The sequence below is a fragment of the Triticum dicoccoides genome, chromosome 4A (genome assembly GCF_002162155.2).
Source record: "Triticum dicoccoides isolate Atlit2015 ecotype Zavitan chromosome 4A, WEW_v2.0, whole genome shotgun sequence".
NCBI lineage: Eukaryota > Viridiplantae > Streptophyta > Magnoliopsida > Poales > Poaceae > Triticum > Triticum dicoccoides.
The window spans coordinates 654,311,298-654,322,973 of NC_041386.1; the positions used below are offsets into that span (position 1 = coordinate 654,311,298).

General features: G+C 45.2%; 1 long non-coding RNA gene across 2 annotated transcripts in view; it reads right to left on the bottom strand.

The window, feature by feature from the left end:
* Positions 1 to 2,424, bottom strand: part of LOC119287743 — a 6,880-nt gene extending 4,456 nt beyond the window's left edge. Inside the window, exon 1 of one of the 2 annotated variants that reach the window (XR_005140918.1) lies at positions 2,380 to 2,424. This is a non-coding gene — a long non-coding RNA (uncharacterized LOC119287743). Of the gene's footprint in view, positions 1 to 2,366 lie in introns of both variants that reach the window. The other variant, XR_005140919.1, reaches the window with a different exon arrangement.
* Between the last annotated feature and the right edge of the window lie 9,252 nt (positions 2,425 to 11,676).

Sequence of the window (11,676 nt, forward strand, 5' to 3'; positions counted from 1 at the left end):
CCGGAGTCAGAACGAAAAACACGAACAGCACTGGAAAACTGAGTATGGACCATATGTACAAAAGCCTTATATATAGAAAACAACTCAGAACGATGCTTCATAAAATAGACCCAAGTATGTCGAGAGTGATCATCAACAAATATGACATAATGTTTGTGGCCACCTTTTGAAACAAAGGGGGAAGGACCCCATACATCAGAGTGCACTAAATCAAAAGGATGACTAGAATGAGTAGTGCTGGAAGAGTATGGAAGCTGTATTTGTTTCCCTAGCTTACAACCCTTACAGTGAAAACCAGCATCTATGGAAACATGACCCAAAACACCTTGTCGAACAAGGGTAGATAAACGAGAACCACACAAGTGACCTAAGCGATGGTGCCACTAGGCAAAAGAAAACGACGAAGTGGATCTTGATGTTGATGCAACCATCCGGAACGCGGATGTGGTGGAAGCTGAAGGAAGGTGTAAGGTGTCAAGCATGTAGAGGGATGTGGATCCTCTACGGCGATGGCCAGTTCAATGACCCTCTTGCTCTGACGGTCCTGCACATAACAAAATGAGTCATCAAAACCAACAAAGTAGTTCATATCAGTAAGCTAACCAACAGACATAAGATTCATGGACAGCTCTGGAGCAAAGGAGATGGCAGGAACAGAAAACTTGGATGTGCAAAGAGAACCCTGATGAGTAATAGAACAAGGTGTACCATCAGCAGTCTGAACAGAGGCACCATCACGCACTGGCTGGCAAGACACAAGCTGAGAGCGATCAGAGGTCACATGGAAAGAAGCTCCCGAATCCAGAACCCAAGGCTGGGTTGTAGCAACGGCTTGCTGAGAGAGAACAGATGCAGAAGCACCCCTCGCTTGCTACTGATAAGGAGCCTGGGGTGCACGACGCTGCTAATTGAGGGCCCGTCTATCCTGAAACTCAGCTAACAGCTCTAGATGAAGCTTGAAACAACCATCTCTATGGTGTCCTGCCTTCTTGCAGAACGAGCAGATGACATCTGAAGATGTGGCCTTGGAGGCACCTGGCCGCTGAGGAAAAGCCAGAACACTAGTGTGTAGAGTCTGCGCAGAAGTAGTCCCAAGAGAACGGAGACGAGTCTCCTCAGCGATCAAGCTAGCAAGTGCCTCTGTCAAGGTGGGAGGAGTTGTACGACCAAGCAATTGAGTGCGAATGTTCTCAAAGTCTGGCTTGAGACCCATCACAAACTGAAACATGAGAGTCTGATGGTCGTACTTTTCCTTCGCTGCACATGACTCACAACTAGAATTACCCTTTGGAACCATGGAACCTAGCTGCCCAGTGATGGGAGTGAAATCTCCATAGTACTCTTCTATGGACATGTCTTCTGGTTGCCGAGTGTTGTGTAAATTCTACAGCAAGGAGAAATGAAGTGCACTGCTGGGCTGAAGGTAGCGCTGCTCAAAGTACTTCCATATCTCTTTAGCTGAAGTGTGATGCTCAAGACTCATTCGGAGTGAGGGTTCAAGACCCAGAATTAAAACTCTCATCACACGATCATCGATCTTTTGCCAAGACTTCCTTGCTGCATCATCATTTGGACTAGGTGGATCATCTGTCAGATGAGAAACAAAACCAGCCGTCCTCAAGACAGTCCGGGCAGAAAATGCCCATTCCCTGTAGTTTGAACCATCAAGCTTGATATCTATGATCAAAGAACCAAATCCGAAATCATTTCTTGCCATAGTGGTGAGCGGCCAGCAGCTGGAAACACCCAATTTGATAGCAGCTGTAGGCAGCAACAAGAGATGAGCAGCAGACAGCCACAAACAGGAGCAGCAACCCACTAGGCTGGTTGCTGCTTGCTGGATCTCACTGGATAGAAGGAGGAGCTTGCTGGATCTTGCTAGATAGGAGGGGGAACGCCTGGAGCTTGCTATAGAGCAGGGAAGGCACCAAGAGCTTGCTGGAGATGGCTGCTGGAGAGCAGGGGAAGTATTCTCACAGAGTAGTTGTGAGCACACACAGAGGAGCTGCTGGAGAGCAGCTCCTACAGGTTGATGACGAAGATGGGATGGGGCAGCGATGTGGATGTCTCCTCACCAGACAGATCCGCCTGAATCACCTCACCGGCGGCGATTTCATGGGTGGCGGGTGGAAGAGGGACTAGGGTTTGGTCCTGGTCTGATACCATGTTAGAAAACATGAGGAAGAGAGAATGACCGAACAATTTTCTGTATTGAGGAGGAGAGAGAGATATACAAGGTTACATGGGCCTGAGCCTCACTCTAGACTATGGGCCTGGGCCTGTACAAGACAAACACAACATACTTCACTCTAGACTATGGGAGCCTGTACAAGACAAGCACAACATATATACTTAACAGATACAACAGAAGTACAGAACCTCCATCCACGACTCCCTTTTCTCCCTGCTCTTCTCCAGCCTCCTACACAATAATACGGAGAACAAACACCAGTCAAGACTAACAAAACACGATATATCAGAGTCGTGGACATTGGAGGGGAGGCAGCTAAAGGTATGCATGACTCGAACACAGATCTGCTGAAGCACGGGCGTGGGAGCGACAGGGCGGCGCCACGATCCACGTCGTTGGAGCCTGGCATAGAGAGCGTGTCGGGCACCATGAGGAGCGGCAGTGCCACTGACGCCATTAACAACGCCACCAGGATCGCCATGGATGGCTTTCCCCGCCTCCCGCCCTGCCCCGTCATCCTGTTTGCCATGTAGTTTATGAGCTAAAACTGAGCATTTACTAAACTGAGGTAAAAAGCATCGAGCATCATCAGCTATAAAACAAACTACATTTTCCTAATAATTAAGATGGCACAGGCATGAAATACCCATTGAACCAGTCATGAGAAATCTGAACCTTCGTCGGGTTGCCGTTGTGTAAATAGGAGGCATTTTTGTCTATGTAACCTTGAGAGCACAGCACCGAGCATGAGAAATCTGAACCTTCCTCAAGTTTCCTTTGTGTAAATAGGAAAATTGAAATCCTTTGCCACACATCTGAACCTTCAGAGAAGCTGCTATCAGGGTTACATAGAAGCAACAAAAACTACTCTCAAAATTTCATTGATAGGCACAGATATTGGTCCTGAGAACAAAATAGACAGTCATGTTATTATTTGACCAAAGAATCTGGCATATTTACCTCAGTTTAATTAAGCTTCCAACGGGGACTAACAAATTATGTAGCCATCATTCCAAAAGCTTCGCCAACATCAAAAGTTGGAGCACCCTGCTGAAAGGGATAAGGTAAGCTTATCATGTCATTGTAGTAGAAGAAACAGAGACGTTCATATTACTAAATAGCAAGGTTAGTGCAAATGGAATAAGCACAGCAATGAAAAACTGCAGCAGTGGTCGAGAATACCTAGCGCGGCAGTCGCCTGAGTACGGTGGCTTGCCATCTGGGCAGCCATTCTAAGGATGAAGGCATTGGGCACAAACTTAAAAATGACTCCATGATAAGATAACATAAACCTGTTGCCTGAGGATGAAGCTATCTTACTTGGATTGCCCTAGCTTCAAGTATCCCTGCAATGCAAGCTCACATAAAACACTCAGAAATCTTTTGGTCAAAATCCTAGTTCACAAGTGCTCTGCATATAAAATAAGTGCTACAAACTTTACACAGTGATGTGAGGTCGGGTTGGATGAAGTCAACTGTTTTGGGTAATCCACCTACTAAACAGATTCGGTCTTTCCAAATCCTCTATCAAAAACTGCATAATTTTGACTTGGACTCCAAACATAATGTGGAGATCAATCGCAAAAAAAGGAGAGATACGTCCCATGCTTTCTATAGACTATCTATTTGCACTATTTTGATGTATGGTTTAAAAGTAGCAGTTCAATTTAGGTTCACAGTCCAAAAATTAATCTTTATGTGATTCTGTGTACAGTAACCTTGTATGCGGACTTAGACCATGTTATTGTTTGAATTAAACTATGCGTTCAACATGAAAGTTGTAGATATCTTTAGTGGTGAGTAGAGCTAAAAGTGCATGGACAGACTCACTAAATATTAAAGAGACCAATTAGGCTAGTTTTCCCTAGGTTCTGAAACAGCTGCACGCACTCTAACCTTCTGCAGGTTTAGCTCTTGTGCAGATTACATTTAGCTTTTATACTTAAAAAATATTAACAAATCAATAACCAATATCACCGTCAAATCATCAGTGACCTGCCTGAAGCTCCTATTGCAGTAGAAAAGGTCTACTGGAAACTGCTACTATCTTTGCTGATTTGAGGACACAACAAGTTCTATTGGACACAACAAGTTACACTGGAAACTGCTACTATCTTTGCTGATTTGATTATCAACAGGATTTCGTGATCATCATCTCGCTGATCAGACCAATACTATGCTAATGCTCTGCTAAATTAACCACTGGCTAAAAGGAGAAAATACAGTTTTTTTAATCTAACAAACATGAAAATCTCATAAGCATATACGTGTAACTATGACAAGATAGCATTATTTTTTGTGGCAAAATTGGACCAAGTATTACCTTCAATCAGCCAGAAGAGGAACATTTGAATCTCCTTGAAAATTTACAATTGACAACCTGCAGCAAACTGACGGGGTGAGGGTAATTGGGAGAGAGATGCAGAGTTGGGGCTCGGCCAGAGGAGGTTAGTCTCCATCGGAATGGCAAGAGTGCAGTAAGCAAATCAGGAGGGTTTGGGATGAAGAAAACTCACCCCTTTGCGGTCGGTTGGATGGGGCAGAGCTCGCGCTTGGTGAAGACGCGATCCCCGGCGGCGGCGGCGGCGAGGAGGAGGCGGAGATGGCCGGCTCCAGAGGGCCGGACGGGATGTGCAGCTCGCTCCACCCAGGGAGGAAGGATACCTTCCTGGATCCATCCATCCATGCTTGCAGCTTAGACGACCGGCCGTGGGTGGATCTGCAGCCATGGTGGCTGGGGGAGAAGACCGCGGCCGCGGGCGCCGTCGCTTGGGAATGGAGGTGGAGGAGGAGGCATCGGCGGCGGCGGCATAGGGCATGGATCGGCCGCGGCACAGGGATGGATCGGCCGCGGAGGGGGCGTAGGGCTGGATCGGGCGTGCGAAGGTCTGGTTGGCGGCGGAGACCGATCTGCCGTGAGAACGAGGGATCGATCCTAGGGTTGTTTTTTGGCACCGGTTTATTTCGCTGGACGGTACCGAGTAAGCAGAGGTGGGAGGATGACGGAAATAAAACGGAGGTGGGAGGATGACGAAAATAAACCAGCAAAAATAAACCGCGCGGACTATTCACCAACTGCTCCATTAGAAGTAGAGATTTGCCTTAAACAAAAGTTCAACACGTGCAAACAATTTAGATGGGAAAATTGTTCACAAAAGTTCAACACGTGCACACAATTATCACCCGAGCTCATTTGAGCTCGAGCATAGAAACAACACATCCCTTCGTTCTGGTAATTCTAGACGGTGCTCTTAGAGCATCCTACTGCGACCGCCAGCTGGTTTGGTGGTTTTGATGAAGTAGTAAATTCAACACGTGCAAACAATTTAGATGGAGAAAATTGTTCGAGTTGGATATGCTAAGAGAAAAGAATTGTATTTGAAGGAAATTAAAGTGGGCATAGTTGAAGATGTGTAGCCCCCACCCACTGAAATTGAAATGTCTTTTGTACAATTATTCTCTTACCATATAATGTCTTATGTACAATTACTTCTAGATAATTTCAGTAAGGTTCTCCTTTATCCGTCAAACAGCAGCAGGAAAATAAACAACCAAAAACAATTAGGCTGTTTAGCAGAAGTGCATATCATTGTTGTAGAAGGCAACATCTTCCTTTTATAACAGGCACTGAAGACCATATATATTACACAAACTGTATGGAGTATCATTCTTGTTGGTGCCATCATTTAGAAGTGGCCTACGGTGCAACCATTTCATTTCCAAGTTGATCCATATGGAATATATACCATCCAAGATCAAGAATGAAGCCCGGCAAATCCTCCCTGTAACCTGACCACTATGTATTGGGGCTAAGCAACCTCACCCCCTTCTGCTCATCGGTAACCTCATCGGCGGCTCCCAGTGTATGCTGCCTTGAGGTTACAACCTTGTATTCTCTCTTCTATCAACGGAAAGGTACGCCCTCGAGCATATTCACGAAAAAAAAGGAATACCATCCTCCCCAACTGTATATTTAAAAAAGCACCGTGATAAGCTATTTCAACATCTCAACTTGATTATCAACAGGAGAGTCAACTCGTTTGTTTATACATTGTTGTTACTTCAGAGTTACGGTGCCAAACTTTGCCAAATCAGAAACCTCTCTACAGGTTAAATGTTTGGTTAGCAGAGGAAGCAAGGCATGTTCAGTTCCATCCCTGCATTTCAGAGCAGCAATGGTTGTCAAATGTAACCGAGCCTGCAGATATACCCAGCCAATCGCATCCACTCAATGGCTTCTACTCTCCACTGGCAACACTGCACAGCTAAGGATCATGGTGACAGTTCGGCTGAGAACTAGATAAAGTGTATATACTACCACACTCAATATGACGGTGCACCCGCTTAACATGCCGCAGATTCTCCTGTGGGCACACCTGATTAAGTTGCCTGAAATGCATAGTTTTAATAGCCAGCTATAGCTCTGCTATAGCCTTTTCAGCAGGGTGCCGCTAAATGGTTGCCTTCATAAATAGCCCGCTATAGCTGATTTGAAGGCCTGCCGCTATTTTTCATAGCCCGCTATGTAAAACATTACTGAAATGTCAATCACACTAACAAGTCACTGCCTGGAATATTACCAAAACGATTTTTAAAGTTTGTGTCCACACTCCACACAAGCCAACAACATTCACAAAATAGCACTTAAGCATGGAATTGTGAAACAAAATACAATTACAAATTAAACGAAACGTGGGATTCAAATTTTATGTCAGTTTTCTATGTTGATAAATTTACTAATCCACAATTCCACTTTTGTGAACAAAACTGCCACTTAACCAATAAAATTATTTTATTTACTTTTGAATTCTGTATCCACAAGTTGTGGTCTAAAACTTGAATCCAAAAGGTTACTAAGGTGTATTAAGCAAATATGAATTGAAATTGAACTCCTCCTTATACTTTAATCGGTTGAACACGACAACTATTTTTACTCAAAGTTAGCATTGAACAAAAAAATCATTCCGAAGGTACACCATTGAATAAAAGCAATCCTTAAATATTAATTTGTTCTTGCCATCAATTAGTTTGACAAAAAAGAAGGAATAGTCATTAATACTGTCCACAAAATAACCTTGTTAGTTACAATCCTCTACCGATAAATCCTAACAAAAAATACCAGCTGAATAAACAATGAATAGGAGTAAATTCATGTACCTAATGACAGTATTGGCTACCTTGGATTCAATCTTTGCAACCACAACATCAATTGGGAACGAAAGGAAAACAAAATAGATAGAATATGATAATAGAATAGCAACAAAAACAACTATAATAATAAATTAGTAATTAAAAGAGGTACATGTAGAATGTGGGAGGGGAGTTAGGTTGTCAGCGACCTCGATAAGCTCCCATACCATGGAGACCAAATTTAAATGGAAACTAAAGTCAAGAAACAAAGAACTCAAGGACTAATTCTTAAGGCGAGAAATTGGTCAATCTAAAATTGCAAGTTGTGGCAATGGACAAGTAAAAAAGCAACAAACAGGACGGGGAATAAATGGATTGATAAATTCAACAAATAGAAGAGGCGAGTAAGTAACCGTGGATAATGTGGAGGTCCGAGCCAAAGAGTTGGCACAAGTATTGGGAGTAAGCATTTGTTGAGTTAACAACACATAAGCATCAACCATGAAAAAACAAAACCAACTAATTAACCATGAATGGGGTATGAGATATAGTTTTCGAAGATTTCGACATAAAAAAAGTCAATGATGAAAATGATTCGGTATTTGAATGCATGGTTCATTAAATAAAATGTTTCTAATAAACGAATCTATTAAAAAATCACAGGTTGCGACAAGTGCCTCGCATGTAGTGCGTCACTTATCAGCACCTAAGAAGCTGGGAAGTAACTTTTGCAAGGGGTAACCCTTAACTAATGATTCCGTTTTGAATATCTCCCATCCAGAGTTTTTCCTTCCCGCGCCCATTATGTTATTTCTTCGGATCAGAGAAGGTCTCTCAATGATGGGTAACTATGTAATATAAGAGGTCCTATTTTGCGCCTTGTGCATCGAATCGCACGACCAGTGCTCGCGCAAAGTAGAAGCGGGGCACGACCCATTATTCCGTTTTGCTTGCTCGCCCAGTTTGACTGTCCGCTACCTTAACTTTGAATCGCACATCAATTAATACTCCCTCTGTAAACAATTGTACGACGTTTTGTAGTTTAAATTAAACTGCAAAAACATCTTAATAGAGAGAGTATTTATGTACAATCCTTTTGTTATTGCGAATAAATACAAGAATGTCCCTCCAATCCAAATAAAACTAGAGCTGTGTCAATTAATTCGGATTGAAGGGAGTAGTTCTTCTCTACTTTTGAGCATCATTTTCTCTTCCTACGCGGACTACTAGCTGTGTGTGCAAAAACTTATTTAGTGGTTATTAATCGGTTATATGCACGGCCATGCGTGTGAATCTCAGGGTGTACAAATCCGATTCCAACCTGTGAAGGAATTGCAGCAGGGAGACGTCACGTATCCAGCCCTAGCAATCTCTATTTCCTTGCTAGTAGTATAAAAAAAAGAAAGAAAGCCCTAACGATCTTGATGGCCGCGTCTGGCTCTTCCCGCCGCCGCTCTCCATGGCCGGATCTCCCGGCAGAGCTGCTGGGCCTCGTGCTCCTGCGGCTGCCGTCGCACGCCGACCGCGTCCGCCTACCAGCGGTCTGCCGCACGTGGCGCTCGGGCGCAAGGCTGCAGCACCCGCTGCCGACGCTGCTCCCCTGGCTAGCCCTCCCCGACGGCACCTTCCTCAGCCTCCCCGACGGCGCCGTTCACCGCTTGCCCGTCCCGGACGATGTCTACTACGGAGTCTCGACCGGAGGTGCGCTCTTCCTCGTGCACGACGACGGCAGGTTCTCCCTGACGAGCCCTTCCTCCGCGGCGACCGTCACTCTGCCAGACCCACCGTTTCGGTTTCCGACAGATAAGACGATCCGCAAGGTGGTGGTATCCGATCACCTCATTGCCGTTCTGGACGAATCAAAAGTCGTCGTTTATACTCGCGGCGGTGGCGGCGAGCTAGCACTAGCAGCAGGGGCCGGCACAACATGCATGGAGTGGGCGCCGCCGCCTGCTGCACACAATTCCATCGCTGACATTGCACTCTTCCAAGGGAAGCTGTACGTCCTCACCCAAGAAGAGGAGCTACATGTCCTGGACGCCGGCGATCAGCACATCACAAGCGTCTGCTGCATACGCAAAACCCCGAGCCATGACTATTACGTCCTCCTCGACCATATATGGAACTTTGTTGATTATGTCAGTCGGGACTACCTGGTCGTGTCCGGCGATCAGCTACTGAGGGTGAAGAGAATGATAAGTATGCCATCAATATATAAGCCATGGACAGACGACACGGGGATAGATCTGCAAGGGACTTACCGGTTCGATGTCTTCGAGGCCTCAGACCTAAGCTGCGGCCGTGGACGGTGGAGGGATGTCAGTACGTTGATGGGGCATGCGCTCTTTGTCAGCGAAGGCTGCTCCCAGTCGGTCCCTGCCGCTGCCGGCACCGGGATTCGACAAGATTGCATTTACTTTGTGACCAAAGGTGACATTACCACCATATGCAACCGGGACTGGCTTGTGAAGTGGACTCGTGAGAATCCCTTTCTCGACTCTGGTGTCTACAACATGAGAGATCAGACAGTAGCACCGCTGCCGTTGGAGACATCAGCGGTGTCCACGCCAGGGACGATGACGGTACACTAGTTGGAAAAGGGTCTAATGTTCAGCACATTAGTACTGGTTTGTAGATGAACCGACACTAATGGTCACATTAGTGCCGGTTCAAACGGCTAGGCGAGCGTCGCTCATTAGTACCGGTTCGTGAAGAACCTTTAGTACTGGTTCATGCCACGAACCTATACTAAAGAGGCTGTGGCAGGCTGTTGTCAAGCTGGGGCCCCACCAGCACATTTAGTACCAGTTCATGACATAAACCGATGCTAAAGTTTTTTAGTTGCAGCGGTTTTTTAGTCCCACCTCGCTTGGCTAACAAGGTTTTTACCACCTTAAATATGTTACTTCTCAAACTATCACAATCACTTGGTCTTCAATGAACTCTATGTGTAGGATCTATGGCTGCAATAGGAGTCTTCGTCGATTCTTAAACCGGGGTAGATTCCTATTGACAATTTAGATTCTACACAAAAAGATCATTGATGATTAATGTATTTTGGATGTATATTTTTACATGTTTACACAGACGAAAACTCATCTGTTACACCGGCACTTCATTTTTTAAAATTTATTACAACTTCAGACTTTTTTTACATTCAATATGCATCATTAAAAGTCACGTCATCAACTTTCAACCCTTTCTGACATCATTTGCTATTTTTTATGCATTTACAGATTTGTTTTGAGCTAAATGACTCTAAAATTGAAAAGCACTACAAATGAACTCTGAAAATGTTGAAACTTGGCATGGTATCATCATTTCACCCACATAGCGTGTGCGAAAAAGTAGAGAGGGTTACGACAAAAACTGGATGCACTTCATGTACAAACTGGACAATCTCTTTCGAAGTATCAGAGTTTCGGACGAATACTCATCTGTTACACAGGCACTTCATTTTTTCTAAATTTATTACAACTCCAGACTTTTTTTGCGTTCAGTATGCACCATTCAAAGCCACGTCATCAACTTTCAACCCTTTCTGACATCATTTGCTATTTTTCATGCATTCACAAATTTGTTTTGAACTAGATGACTCTGAAATTGAAAAGCACTACAAATAAACTTTGAAAAGGTTGAAACTTGGCATGGTATTATCATTGAAAAGTAAAAATATTCACAAAGAAACTCTAAATACAGCATAAAACAAGTCAGAAATAAATAAAGCAGAAAAGAAAAAAAACAACATAAACAAAAACTCTGCGCTGCCCAATGGACCTGCCTGGCCTTGGGCCTGAAATCAGGCCCATAAGGCCGAGTAGGCCCATAGGGCAGCACGACAAAGTTAGGCCCGAAAGCCTGCTAAAGAGAGGAGCTCGAGAAAGCGACCGCACTACGGCTTATAAACCAGTGCGGACGCCTCTCGGCTAACGAGGTGGGACTAAACTTGCCGCACAGGACCTGTGCCAGCGCAGGCCTTTAGTACCAGTTCTTAGTTCTTGGCTCCACCCGGTACTAAAGGGCGGCCTTTAGTACCGGTTAGAGCCACGAACCGGTACTAAAGGTGGTCGCTTCCCGCCGTTTGGCCTGGCCAAATTTGACATTTAGTACCAGTTGGTGGCTCCAACCGGTACTAAAGGCCTCTCCTGTATATATAGCACTTACGAAAATTTCAGTTAGTTTTCTTCTCATCTGCTTCTTCATCGTTGTCGCGCCCGTCGCCCTGTCGCCGCGCCCGTCGCCCCGTCGCCGCCCCTGTCGCGCTTGTCCCCGTCGCCCCGTCGCCGCCCCTGCCACGCTTGTCCACGTCGCCTCGTCCCCGCCCCCGCCGCGCCCGTCCCCGTCGCCCCGTCGCC